This window comes from Entelurus aequoreus, linkage group LG03, assembly GCF_033978785.1.
Source record: "Entelurus aequoreus isolate RoL-2023_Sb linkage group LG03, RoL_Eaeq_v1.1, whole genome shotgun sequence".
Classification (NCBI taxonomy): domain Eukaryota; kingdom Metazoa; phylum Chordata; class Actinopteri; order Syngnathiformes; family Syngnathidae; genus Entelurus; species Entelurus aequoreus.
Window position 1 is genome coordinate 14,205,840 of NC_084733.1, and position 14,404 is coordinate 14,220,243.

The 14,404-nt window shown below is 40.3% G+C and overlaps 1 protein-coding gene across 3 annotated transcripts in view; it reads left to right on the forward strand.

Moving 5' to 3' along the window:
- The window catches only part of diras1b (DIRAS family, GTP-binding RAS-like 1b), a 55,939-nt gene that overhangs the window by 4,270 nt on the left and 37,265 nt on the right, over nucleotides 1-14,404 (forward strand). The window contains exons 1-2 of one of the 3 annotated variants that reach the window (XM_062041326.1): nucleotides 6,048-6,074; nucleotides 6,188-6,270. The exons of 1 other annotated variant lie outside the window; for it this stretch is intronic. The gene's annotated coding sequence lies outside the window, so the exon portion shown is untranslated. Of the gene's footprint in view, nucleotides 1-6,028; nucleotides 6,271-14,404 lie in introns of those variants that run through there. One more of the 3 variants, XM_062041325.1, reaches the window with a different exon arrangement.

Sequence of the window (14,404 nt, forward strand, 5' to 3'; positions counted from 1 at the left end):
CCGCACTTTGGACACCCCTGCTCTAATCCCTATGTGTCAAAGTCTATGGCCCCCGGGATGATATTTGATTAGTACCAGAAGCGGCCCGCAGGCCACAGCCGCTTGCTGCTGTTTTGCACGCACCAATACTCTTTATCGGAATTTTCAAAACGGGGTCCCGGGGACCCCATCAAGTCATAAAAATGGGATCCCACACTAGTAAATTATTAGGGTCCCACTTTTTTGTAAGCGTTTTGAAAACAAATGTATGCATTATCCTGTTATATCTCACATTCTATATTGTGTTTTAGAAAAAGGTTGTCATAAACGTTACTTAATTCATGGAAAAAAATAATACAAAAGAAAACACATTTTTATGCATATGTAAATGTATTCAGTTATAAACATTCTTTCACTTTCACTCATTTCCTTAAAGGCCAGATCCAACCCGCGAATGAATGATCTATGGCCCCCGGGGATGATATTTGATTAGTATTAGAAGCGGCCCGCAGGCCACAGCCGCCTGCTGCTGTTTTGCACGCACCGATACTCTTATCGGAATTTTCAAAACGGGGTCCCAGGGACCCCATCAAGTCATACAAATGGGGTCCCACAGTAAATGTATGGGGTCCCACTTTTTTGTAAGCGTTTTGAAAACAAATGATAAATGTATGCATTAGGGCTGCAACAACTAATCGATTAAATCGATGAAAATCGATTATAAAAATAGTTGGCGATTAATTTAGTCATTGATTCGTTGAATCTATGCTATGCGCATGCGCAGAGGCAATTTATTTTTATTTATTATTTATTTATTTATTTTTTTATTTTATTTTTATAAACCTTTATTTATAGACTGCAACATGTACAAACACCTGAGAAACAATAATCAAAATAAGTATGGTGCCAGTATGCTGTTTTTTTCAATAAAATACTGGAAAGGATAGAAATGTAGTTTGTCTCTTTTACCCGATTATTAATCGATTAATCGAAGTAATAATCCACAGATTAATCGATTATCAAATTAATCGTTAGTTGCAGCCCTAGTATTCATTATCCTGTTATATCTCACATTCTATATTGTGTTTTGGAAAAAGGTTGTCATAAACGTTACTTAATTTTAAAAATAAATAAATAAAACATTTTTATGCATATGTAAATGTATTCAGTTATAAACATTCTTTCACTTTCTCGTTAACTTCATGTCAAAGTCAAGGCCCGCGGGCCAGATCCAACCCGCGAATGAATGATATATGGCCCCCGGGATGATATTTGATTAGTATTAGAAGTGGCCCGCAGGCCACAGGCCACCTGCTGCTGTTTTGCACGCACCAATACTCTTTATCGGAATTTTCAAAACGGGGTCCCGGGGACCCCATCAAGTCATAAAAATGGGATCCCACACTAGTAAATTATTAGGGTCCCACTTTTTTGTAAGCGTTTTGAAAACAAATATATGCATTATCCTGTTATATCTCACATTCTATATTGTGTTTTGGAAAAAGGTTGTCATAAACGTTACTTAATTCATTTAAAAAAAATAATACAAAAGAAAACACATTTTTATGCATATATTCAGTTATAAACATTCTTTCACTTTCTCATTAACTTCATGTCAAAGTCAAAGCCCCCTTTATGATATTTGATTAGTATTAGAAGTGGCCCGCAGGCCACAGCCGCCTGCTGCTGTTTTGCACGCACCAATACTCCATCAGTGTTGGCGCTAGGGATTTTCAAAACGGGGTCCCGGGGACCCCATCAAGTCATAAAAACGGGGCCCCACAGTAAATTTATGGGCTCCCACTTTTTTGTAAGCGTTTTGAAAACAAATGATAAACATTGTTATATCTCACATTCTATATTGTGTTTTGGAAAAAGGTTATCATAAACATTAAAAATAATACCAAAAAAACCCACATTTTTATGCATAAGTAAATGTATTCAGTTATAAACATTCATTCACTTTCTTCTTTCCTTCATGGATCTAAAATTTACCGCTGCCGGTATTTTTTTCTATATTTTTATTGTAATATTTTCAGACTGTTTGTTCTATTTGTGGCCGAAGTAAGACAAAGAAAACAATCTGAAGTTGTCTTTATTTTTTAGTTTTAATGCCATGATTTTAATAGTATGGCCCACGTACGCACAAAATTTATTCCATGCGGCTCCTAAGCTAAAATGAGTTTGACGGCCCTTAATCAAAGCTGTTTTGTTTTTTTTAGTTTAGAATTTTGTTATTTAAATCTATACCAATATTTTTTAATTGAAACTTTTATTTTCATACATTTTAATTATTTTTTTTTTGTTTCAGTTTAGTGAATAGTAATCATATCTGGAGCTTTTGCGGTGGACCTAATGGATAATAGTAAAGGAATATTGGGAATATATATATATTTTTAACAGGAAAAATAATGACTTTTTCATTATTACATTTCAAATTTGAAGCCCTTAGACTTAAATGTTGTGGATTTATATACATAATTTTAAAAATCCTTCTTTTTGGTTTCCCTTTAATCAAAGCTGTTATTTGTTTTAGTTTATAATTTAGTTATTATAATCGGTAACAACAATTTTTTTAATTAAAACTTTTTTTCATAAATTGTAATTAAATCAATTTTTTCCCCAGTTTATTGAATTGTAATAATGTTTTTAATTAAAAAAAATTTTCATAAATTTTCATAATTAAAACAAAAATTAAATCAATTATTTTTTTTCCAGTTTACTGAACTGTAATCATTTTTTTGTCATATACTATGTCTGGAGCTTTTGCAGTGGCCCTAATGGATAATAGTGAAGGAATATTGGGAATATATATATTTTTAACAGGAAAAATAATGACTTTTTCGATATACATTTCAAATTTGAAGCCATTAGACTCAAATGTTGTGGATTTATTAACAGAATTTGAAAAAAAAAACATATTTTTGGTTTTCCTCTAATCAAAGCTGTTATTTGTTTTAGTTTATAATTTTGTTATTTTAATCGATACCAACCATTTTTTAAATAAAACTTTTTTCATAAATTGTAATTTAATCCATTTGTTTCCCCAGTTTATTGAATTGTAATAATTTTTCATTAAAACTTTTTTTCATAAATGTTCATAATTAAAAAAAATGTTCAATAAATTCTTTTTTTTCCAGTTTATTGAATAGTAATAATGTTTTTTTTTTCATATACCATATCTGGAGGTTTTGCGGTGGCCCAGCAAAAATGGACAACATATAGTTTATAGTTAATATTAATGTGTTTTTTTTAAACAGAATAAAAAGAATACTGCACATATCAAATCAGTTTTTTTCACCAGCTTTTTCAAAAATTCCTCATGTTTTTTTTTTTTTTTTTCGTTATTTCATTTCAGTTTTGGAGCTTTTTCACGGCCCATTAGAGTCAAATATTATGAATTTATTTTAAGAATAATACGATAAACATATACATTTTTAGGGCTTTCCTCCCATCAAAGCTTTTTAGTTTATTTGTAATTATTTTTGTTATTATGATACACCATTTTTTTTATTCTAATCTTTTTCATACATTTTGTCGAACAGGTTTTTAATGTTTTCTCAATGTATTGAATTTTTGTTATTATCTTATACCAAATCTGAAGCTTTTGTGGTGGCCCAGCATTAGTGAATGATTGGGAATATATTTGTAACAGGAAAAAAAAAAAAGAATGAATGAGGGTAAACTATTTTTAAATGTGTTAAAAGTTGTTCTTGATTTTTAACTCTATTTGGTATAACATACAAACCAATACAAACAAACATATGTCTGGAGCTGCAAAGTGTTAAAAGCCTTATGTAAGTGTTATAATGAAGGCAACACATTAAGCAAGTGTCTCAAAGGGTGAGAACTCCTGGAAATTACTGGCTTAAAACTGCCAAAGTTATAGATGTGTGTGCCCAAGTTAAAGGAAAGGACAGGCTGTCTTCTTCTAATGGATTTATTACAATCTTTGCAAGCTGGGTAACGTTTGCTGTGGTCTGGAACAACGTGGCACACAATCAGAAATGCAGCCAATATTACATACGGATAATGTGTCATGAGACATGCAAATATAAATTAAATCCACAGAGGACATAAGTAAAGGAAATTAAATGAGCTCAAATATACCTACAAACGAGGCATAATGATGCAATATGTACACGCAGCTAGCCTAAATAGCATGTTAGCATGGATTATTAGCACTCCACGCAAGTCAATAACATTAACAAAGCTCACCTTTGTGCATTCACGCACAGCATAAAACGTTTGGTGGACAAAATGAGACGAAGGAGTGACATAAAACACGTCTTTCTGTGGCAGCGTCGGAGAAAGCTGTACATGTAAACAAACTGTTATATTTTATATTTCTACTATGCTACATTTTTAGTCTACTTAATACCTTTGAAACTGAGCTACTGTGTGGAACAATTTCCCTTATGAATCAATAGTTTGTCTAGGTCTAGGTCAGGGGTCGGCAACCCGCGGCTCTAGAGCCGCATGCGGCTCTTTAGCGCCGCCCTAGTGGCTCTCTGGAGCTTTTTAAAAATGAAAACTGGAAAAAGATGAGGGGGAAAAAAAACGTTTTTGTTTTAATATGGTTTTCGTAGGAGGACAAACATGACGCAAACCTCCCTAATTGTTATAAAACACACTGTTTATATTAAACATGCTTCACTGATTTGAGTATTTGCCGAGCGCCGTTTTGTCCTACTAATTTTGGCGGTCCTTGAACTCACCGTATAGTTTGTTTACAAGTATAACTTTCTCCGACTTTCTAGGACGTGTTTTATGCCACTTCTTTTTCCGTCTCATTTTGTCCACCAAACTTTTAACGTTGTGCGTGAATGCACAAAGGTGAGTTTTGTTGATCTTATTGACTTGTGTGGAGTGCTAATCAGACATATTTGGTCACTGCATGACTGCAAGCTAATCGATGCTAACATGCTATTTAGGCTAGCTATATGTATATATTGCATCATTATGCCTCATTTGTAGCTATATTTGAGCTCATTTAGTTTCCTTTAAGTCATCTTAATTCAATTCATAACTCATGACACAATATGGCTTTTAATTTTTTGCGGCTCCAGACAGATTTGTTTTTGTATTTTTGCTCCAATATGGCTCTTTCAACATTTTGGGTTGCCGACCCCTGGTCTAGGTCTATACTTCGGTGAGTTCTATGACTGCCAAAATTAGTAGGACAAAACGGCGCTGGCCAAATACTCTCATCAGTGAAGCATAAACACAAACATATTAAAGAGTGGACTTTCTAGCAATTAGGAAGGTTTGTGGCATGTTTGTCCTCCTACAGAAACATTATTAGAGTGGTTAGAGGGTCCGCCCTGCGATCGGTAGGTCGTGAGTTCAAACCCCGGTCGAGTCATACCAAAGACTATAAAAAATGGGACCCATTACTTCCCTGCTTGGCACTCAGCATCAGCGGTTGGAATTGGGGGTTACATTTTGATTGATTGATTGATTGAGAAGTTGAAATGCTTTAAAAAGGCTTGTTTCCATTGTGGTCCATGAAATATTCATCGCATTTGATACATTCAATAATAAAATATATATAACCTGATACATGTGTATTAAAAATTACGTTAAAAAAAATGGATAAATGATGTACATATACACAGTATACATGTCAGGCGATTTGAAAAACATTATATACAAAAAAAAAAAAAAATCACCAAAATGATTTCCCGGGCTTTAGATTTGTGTGTGTGTGTTTGTGTGTGTGTGTGTGTGTGTGTGTGTGAGGGCACGTCACAGGCAATCTGTTGCAGGATTCCCTGTTTGTTGTCGAGCCATCTGCATTCAGACTTGGATCAAGCGGCATTAGCAACAAAAGCTGAAAGCAGCCGAGTGCATCCGAACGCTCCGCCTCGCCTCCCCATCTGTCACTGCGGGCAGGTGCGTCAGGCACGTCCTAAGAATAGACTGGATTGGATGAGGCGGATGGTGGAGGAGGAGGAGGGTGGGGGGGGGGGGGGGGGAGGAAATAAATATGTGATGCGGCGCAAACAGGAATATAGACGTATCACGCCGAGCTGCTGCGGCATTAGCAGCTTCTTAGCCAAGGAGGCCAGACGGAGACGCTCAGGCTTCCACAGGTCAGACTAATACTTTGGCGCTCCAGACTCATTACATTCCTGTCAAAACCTCATGCAGCAGGAAGACTATTTAATAACAAGCATCACCTGGCTTTTTGTTTTGTTTTTGGTAGAGGATTCTGTTTGTCAGTCGCTCACAGAGGAGATCATTGCCTCATGGCACTCAAGGAGAGAAGGTGTTGACTCTTTAGCAGAGGTGAGTAGAATCGTACTCAAGTCTGTTAGTAGTCCCTAGTAGTCTTCGTGTGAGTGGGTGACCCAGAGACCCGACTATCGCATGCACCCTATTTTACGGAGCATAAGGTGCATCCGGTTAATAAGGCACACCGCCGATGAATGGTCTATGTTTGAGCTTTTTTTCATATATAAGGCGCACCGGACTATAAGGCGCACTGCCGATGAATGCTGTATTTTTGATCTTTTTAATGTATAAGGCGCACCTGTGATGAGGTGGCGACTTGTCCAGGGTGTACCCCGCCTTCCGCCCGAATGCAGCTGAGATAGGCTCCAGCACCCCCCGCGATCCCAAAAGGGACAAGCGGTAGAAAATGGATGGATGGAAGGCGCACCGCCGATGGATGGTCTATGTTCGATCTTTTTTCATATATAGGGCGCACTGCCGATGAATGGTCAATTTTCGACCTTTTTTCATATATAGGGCGCACCGGATTATAAGGCACACTGATGGTTTATTTTCTATCTTTTTTCATATTTAAGGCGCACCGCCGATGAGTGATCCATTTTCCATCTTTTTTCATTATGAAGGCGCACCGCCGATGAATGATCCATTTTCCATCTTTCTTCATTATTAAGGCGCACCGGATCATAAGGCGCACTGCCGATGAATGGCCTATTTTCAACCTTTTTTCATATATAAGGCGCACGGGTTTATAAAGAGCACTGCCGATGAATGGTCTATGTTCGATCTTTTTTCACATAGAAGGCGCACCAGATTATAAAGCGCACCGCCGATGAATGGGCTATGTTCAATCTTTTTTCATATATAAGGCGCACCGGATTATAAAGCGCACTGCCGATGAATGGTCTATGTTCGACCTTTTTCCACATATAAGGCACACCGGATTATAAGGCGCACTGCCGATGATTGGTCTATTTTTTAGCTTTTTTCATATATAAGGCGCACCGCCGATGAATGGTCTATTTTCAATCTTTTTTCATATATAAGGCGCACTGGTTTATAAAGAGCACTTGTTCTATGTAGTCTATGTTCGATCATTTTTCACTTTTAATGCGCACCGGATTATAAAACGCACTGCCGATGAATGGTCTATGTTCAATCTTTTTTCATATATAAGCCGCACCGGTTTATAAGGCGCACTGCCGATGAATGTTGTATTTTTGATCTTTTTAATGTATAAGGCGCACCTGTGATGAGGTGGCGACTTGTCCAGGGTGTACCCCGCCTTCCGCCAGAATGCAGCTGAGATAGGCTCCAGCCCCCCCCCCCCCCCCCCCCGCGATCCCAAAAGGGACAAGCGGTAGAAAATGGATGGATGGAAGGCGCACCGCCGATGGATGGTCCATTTTCGATCTTTTTTCTTATATAGGGCGCACCGGATTATAGGCACACTGACGATGAATGAATGAATACTCAGTAGCCTAGGGGTTAGAGTGTCCGCCCTGAGATCGGTAGGTTGTGAGTTCAAACCCCGGCCGAGTCATACCAAAGACTATAAAAAAATGGGACCCATTACCTCCCTGCTTGGCACTCAGCATCAAGGGTTGGAATTGGGGGTTAAATCACCAAAATGATTCCCGGGCGCGGCATTGCTGCTGCCCACTGCTCCCCTCACCTCCCAGGGGGTGAACAAGGGGATGGGTCAAATGCAGAGGACAAATTTCACCACACCTAGTGTGTGTGTGACAATCATTGGTACTTTAACTTTAACTTTATTTTCTATCTTTTTTCATATATAAGGCGCACCGCCGACGAGTGATCCATTTCCATCTTTTTTCATTATTAAGGCGCACCGCCGATGGATGATCCATATTTCCATCTTTCTTCATTATTAAGGCGCACCGGATCATAAGGCGCACTGCCGATGAATGGCCTATTTTCAACCTTTTTTCATATATAAGGCGCACGGGTTTATAAAGAGCACTGCCGATGAATGGTCTATGTTTGATCTTTTTTCACATAGAAGGCGCACCAGATTATAAAGCGCACCGCCGATGAATGGGCTATGTTCGATCTTTTTTCATATATAAGGCGCACCGGATTATAAAGCGCACTGCCGATGAATGGTCTATGTTCGACCTTTTTCCACATATAAGGCACACCGATTATAAGGCGCACTGTAGATGATTGGTCTATTTTTGAGCTTTTCTCAAATATATTGGCGCACTGCCAATGAATGGTCTATGTTCAATCTTTTTTCATATATAAAGTGCACCGGATTATAAGGCGCACTGCCGATGAATGGTCTATTTTCGATCTTTTTAATGTATGAGGCGCACCGCCGATGAATGGTCTATGTTCGATCTTTTTTCATATATACAGTGCACCGGGTTATAAAACGCACTGCCGGTGACGGTCTATGTTCGATCTTTTTTCATATATATAAGGCGCACTGCCGATGAATGGTCCATTTTCGACCTTTTTTCATACATAGGGCGCACCGGATTATAAGGCACACTGACGATGAATGGTTTATTTTCTATCTTTTTTCATATATAAGGCGCACCGCCGATGAGTGATCCATTTTCCCTCTTTTTTCATTATGAAGCGCACCGCCGATGAATGATCCATTTTCCATCTTTTTTCATTATTTAGGCGCACCGGATCATAAGGCGCACTGCCGATGAATGGCCTATTTTCAACCTTTTTTCATATATAAGGCGCACGGGTTTATAAAGAGCACTGCCGATGAATGGTCTATGTTTGATATTTTTTCACATAGAAGGCGCACCAGATTATAAAGCGCACCGCCGATGAATGGGCTATGTTCGATCTTTTTTCATATATAAGGCGCACCGGATTATAAAGCGCACTGCCGACGAATGGTCTATGTTCGACCTTTTTCCACATATAAGGCACACCGGATTATAAGGCGCACTGCCGATGATTGGTCTATTTTTGAGCTTTTTTCATATATAAGGCGCACCGCCAATGAATGGTCTATTTTCGATCTTTTTTCATATATAAGGCGCACTGGTTTATAAAGAGCACTTGTTCTATGTAGTCTATGTTCGATCATTTTTCACTTTTAATGCGCACCGGATTATAAAACGCACTGCCGATGAATGGTCTATGTTCGATCTTTTTTCATATATAAGGCGCACCGGTTTATAAGGCGCACTGCCGATGAATGGTCTATTTTCTATCTTTTTAATGTATGAGGCGCACCGCCAATGAATGGTCTATGTTCGATCTTTTTTCATATATACAGTGCACCGGATTATGAAACGCACTGCATGGTCTATGTTCGATTTTTTTTCCATATATAAGACGCAGCAGACTATAAGGCTCACTGCCGATGAATGGTCTATTTTTGAGCTTTTTCCACATATAAGGCGCACCGGACTATAAGGCGCACTGCCGATGAATGCTGTATTTTTGATCTTTTTAATGTATAAGGCGCACCTGTGATGAGGTGGCGACTTGTCCAGGGTGTACCCCGCCTTCCGCCCGAATGCAGCTGAGATAGGCTCCAGCACCACCCGCGATCCCAAAAGGGACAAGCGGTAGAAAATGGATGGATGGAAGGCGCACCGCCGATGGATGGTCTATGTTCGATCTTTTTTCATATATAGGGCGCACCGGATTATAAGGCACACTGACGATGAATGAATGAATACTCAGTGGCCTAGTGGTTAGAGTGTCCGCCCTGAGATCGGTAGGTTGTGAGTTCAAACCCCGGCCGAGTCATACCAAAGACTATAAAAAATGGGACCCGTTACCTCCCTGCTTGGCACTCAGCATCAAGGGTTGGAATTGGGGGTTAAATCACCAAAATGATTCCCGGGCGCGGCATTGCTGCTGCCCACTGCTCCCCTCACCACCCAGGGGGTGAACAAGGGGATGGGTCAAATGCAGAGGACAAATTTCACCACACCTAGTGTGTGTGTGACAATCATTGGTACTTTAACTTTAACTTTATTTTCTATCTTTTTTCATATATAAGGCGCACCGCCGACGAGTGATCCATTTTCCATCTTTTTTCATTATGAAGGCGCACCGCCGATGAATGATCCATTTTCCATCTTTTTTCATTATTTAGGCGCACCGGATCATAAGGCGCACTGCCGATGAATGGCCTATTTTCAACCTTTTTTCATATATAAGGCGCACGGGTTTATAAAGAGCACTGCCGATGAATGGTCTATGTTCGATCTTTTTTCACATAGAAGGCGCACCAGATTATAAAGCGCACCGCCGATGAATGGGCTATGTTCGATCTTTTTTCATATATAAGGCGCACCGGATTATAAAGCGCACTGCCGACGAATGGTCTATGCTCAACCTTTTTCCACATATAAGGCATACCAGATTATAAGGCGCACTGCCGATGATTGGTCTATTTTTGAGCTTTTTTCATATATAAGGCGCACCGCCGATGAATGGTCTATTTTCAATCTTTTTTCATATATAAGGCGCACTGGTTTATAAAGAGCACTTGTTCTATGTAGTCTGTTCGATCATTTTTCACTTTTAATGCGCACCGGATTATAAAATGCACTGCCGATGAATGGTCTATGTTCAATCTTTTTTCATATATAAGCCGCACCGGTTTATAAGGCGCACTGCCGATGAATGCTGTATTTTTGATCTTTTTAATGTATAAGGCGCACCTGTGATGAGGTGGCGACTTGTCCAGGGTGTACCCCGCCTTCCGCCCGAATGCAGCTGAGATAGGCTCCAGCACCCCCCGCGATCCCAAAAGGGACAAGCGGTAGAAAATGGATGGATGGAAGGCGCACCGCCGATGGATGGTCTATGTTCGATCTTTTTCATATATAGGGCGCACCGGATTATAAGGCACACTGACGATGAATGAATGAATACTCAGTGGCCTAGTGGTTGGAGTGTCCGCCCTGAGATCGGTAGGTTGTGAGTTCAAACCCCGGCCGAGTCATACCAAAGACTATAAAAAAATGGGACCCGTGACCTCCCTGCTTGGCACTCAGCATCAAGGGTTGGAATTGGGGGTTAAATCACCAAAATGATTCCCGGGCGCGGCATTGCTGCTGCCCACTGCTCCCCTCACCTCCCAGGGGGTGAACAAGGGGATGGGTCAAATGCAGAGGACACATTTCACCACACCTAGTGTGTGTGTGACAATCATTGGTACTTTAACTTTAACTTTATTTTCTATCTTTTTTCATATATAAGGCGCACCGCCGACGAGTGATCCATTTTCCATCTTTTTTCATTATTAAGGCGCACCGCCGATGAGTGATCCATTTTCCATCTTTTTTCATTATGAAGGCGCACCGCCGATGAATGATCCATTTTCCATCTTTTTTCATTATTAAGGCGCACCGGATCATAAGGCGCACTGCCGATGAATGGCCTATTTTCAACCTTTTTTCATATATAAAGCGCACGGGTTTATAAAGAGCACTGCCGATGAATGGTCTATGTTCGATCTTTTTTCACATAGAAGGCGCACCAGATTATAAAGCGCACCGCCGATGAATGGGCTATGTTCGATCTTTTTTCATATATAAGGCGCACCGGATTATAAAGCGCACTGCCGACGAATGGTCTATGCTCAACCTTTTTCCACATATAAGGCATACCGGATTATAAGGCGCACTGCCGATGATTGGTCTATTTTTGAGCTTTTTTCATATATAAGGCGCACCGCCGATGAATGGTCTATTTTCAATCTTTTTTCATATATAAGGCGCACTGGTTTATAAAGAGCACTTGTTCTATGTAGTCTATGTTCGATCATTTTTCACTTTTAATGCGCACCGGATTATAAAATGCACTGCCGATGAATGGTCTATGTTCAATCTTTTTTCATATATAAGCCGCACCGGTTTATAAGGCGCACTGCCGATGAATGCTGTATTTTTGATCTTTTTAATGTATAAGGCGCACCTGTGTTGAGGTGGCGACTTGTCCAGGGTGTACCCCGCCTTCCGCCCGAATGCAGCTGAGATAGGCTCCAGCCCCCCCCCCGCCGCCCCCCCCCCACGATCCCAAAAGGGACAAGCGGTAGAAAATGGATGGATGGAAGGCGCACCGCCGATGGATGGTCTATGTTCGATCTTTTTTCATATATAGGGCGCACCGGATTATAAGGCACACTGACGATGAATGGATGAATACTCAGTGGCCTAGTGGTTAGAGTGTCCGCCCTGAGATCGGTAGGTTGTGAGTTCAAACCCCGGCCGAGTCATACCAAAGACTATAAAAAAATGGGACCCGTTACCTCCCTGCTTGGCACTCAGCATCAAGGGTTGGAATTGGGGGTTAAATCACCAAAATGATTCCCGGGCGCGGCATTGCTGCTGCCCACTGCTCCCCTCACCTCCCAGGGGGTGAACAAGGGGATGGGTCAAATGCAGAGGACAAATTTCACCACACCTAGTGTGTGTGTGACAATCATTGGTACTTTAACTTTAACTTTATTTTCTATCTTTTTTCATATATAAGGCGCACCGCCGATGAGTGATCCATTTTCCATCTTTTTTCATTATTAAGGCGCACCGCCGATGAATGATCCATTTTCCATCTTTTTTCATTATTTAGGCGCACCGGATCATAAGGCGCACTGCCGATGAATGGCCTATTTTCAACCTTTTTTCATATATAAGGCGCACGGGTTTATAAAGAGCACTGCAGATGAATGGTCTATGTTCGATCTTTTTTCACATAGAAGGCGCACCAGATTATAAAGCGCACCGCCGATGAATGGGCTATGTTCGATCTTTTTTCATATATAAGGCGCACCGGATTATAAAGCGCACTGCCGATGAATGGTCTATGTTCGACCTTTTTCCACATATAAGGCACACCGGATTATAAGGCGCACTGCAGATGATTGGTCTATTATTGAGCTTTTCTCAAATATATTGGCGCACTGCCAATGAATGGTCTATGTTCAATCTTTTTTCATGTATAAAGTGCACCGGATTATAAGGCGCACTGCCGATGAATGGTCTATTTTCGATCTTTTTAATGTATGAGGCGCACCGCCGATGAATGGTCTATGTTCGATCTTTTTTCATATATACAGTGCACCGGGTTATAAAACGCACTGCCGGTGACGGTCTATGTTCGATCTTTTTTCATATATATAAGGCGCACTGCAGATGAATGGTCCATTTTCGACCTTTTTTCATATATAGGGCGCACCGGATTATAAGGCGCACTGCCGATGAATGGTCTATTTTCGATCTTTTTAATGTATGAGGCGCACCGCCGATGAATGGTCTATGTTCGATCTTTTTTCATATATACAGTGCACCGGGTTATAAAACGCACTGCCGGTGACGGTCTATGTTCGATCTTTTTTCATATATATAAGGCGCACTGCCGATGAATGGTCCATTTTCGACCTTTTTTCATATATAGGGCGCACCGGATTATAAGGCACACTGATGATGAATGGTTTATTTTCTATCTTTTTTCATATATAAGGCGCACCGCCGATGAGTGATCCATTTTCCATCTTTTTTCATTATTAAGGCGCACCGGATCATAAGGCGCACTGCTGATGAATGGCCTATTTTCAACCTTTTTTCATATATAAGGCGCACCGGATTATAAAGCGCACTGCCGATGAATGGTCTATGTTCGACCTTTTTCCACATATAAGGCACACCGGATTATAAGGCGCACTGCAGATGATTGGTCTATTTTTGAGCTTTTCTCAAATATATTGGCGCACTGCCAATGAATGGTCTATGTTCAATCTTTTTTCATGTATAAAGTGCACCGGATTATAAGGCGCACTGCCGATGAATGGTCTATTTTCGATCTTTTTAATGTATGAGGCGCACCGCCGATGAATGGTCTATGTTCGATCTTTTTTCATATATACAGTGCACCGGGTTATAAAACGCACTGCCGGTGACGGTCTATGTTCGATCTTTTTTCATATATATAAGGCGCACTGCAGATGAATGGTCCATTTTCGACCTTTTTTCATATATAGGGCGCACCGGATTATAAGGCGCACTGCCGATGAATGGTCTATTTTCGATCTTTTTAATGTATGAGGCGCACCGCCGATGAATGGTCTATGTTCGATCTTTTTTCATATATACAGTGCACCGGGTTATAAAACGCACTGCCGGTGACGGTCTATGTTCGATCTTTTTTCATATATATAAGGCGCACTGCCGATGAATGG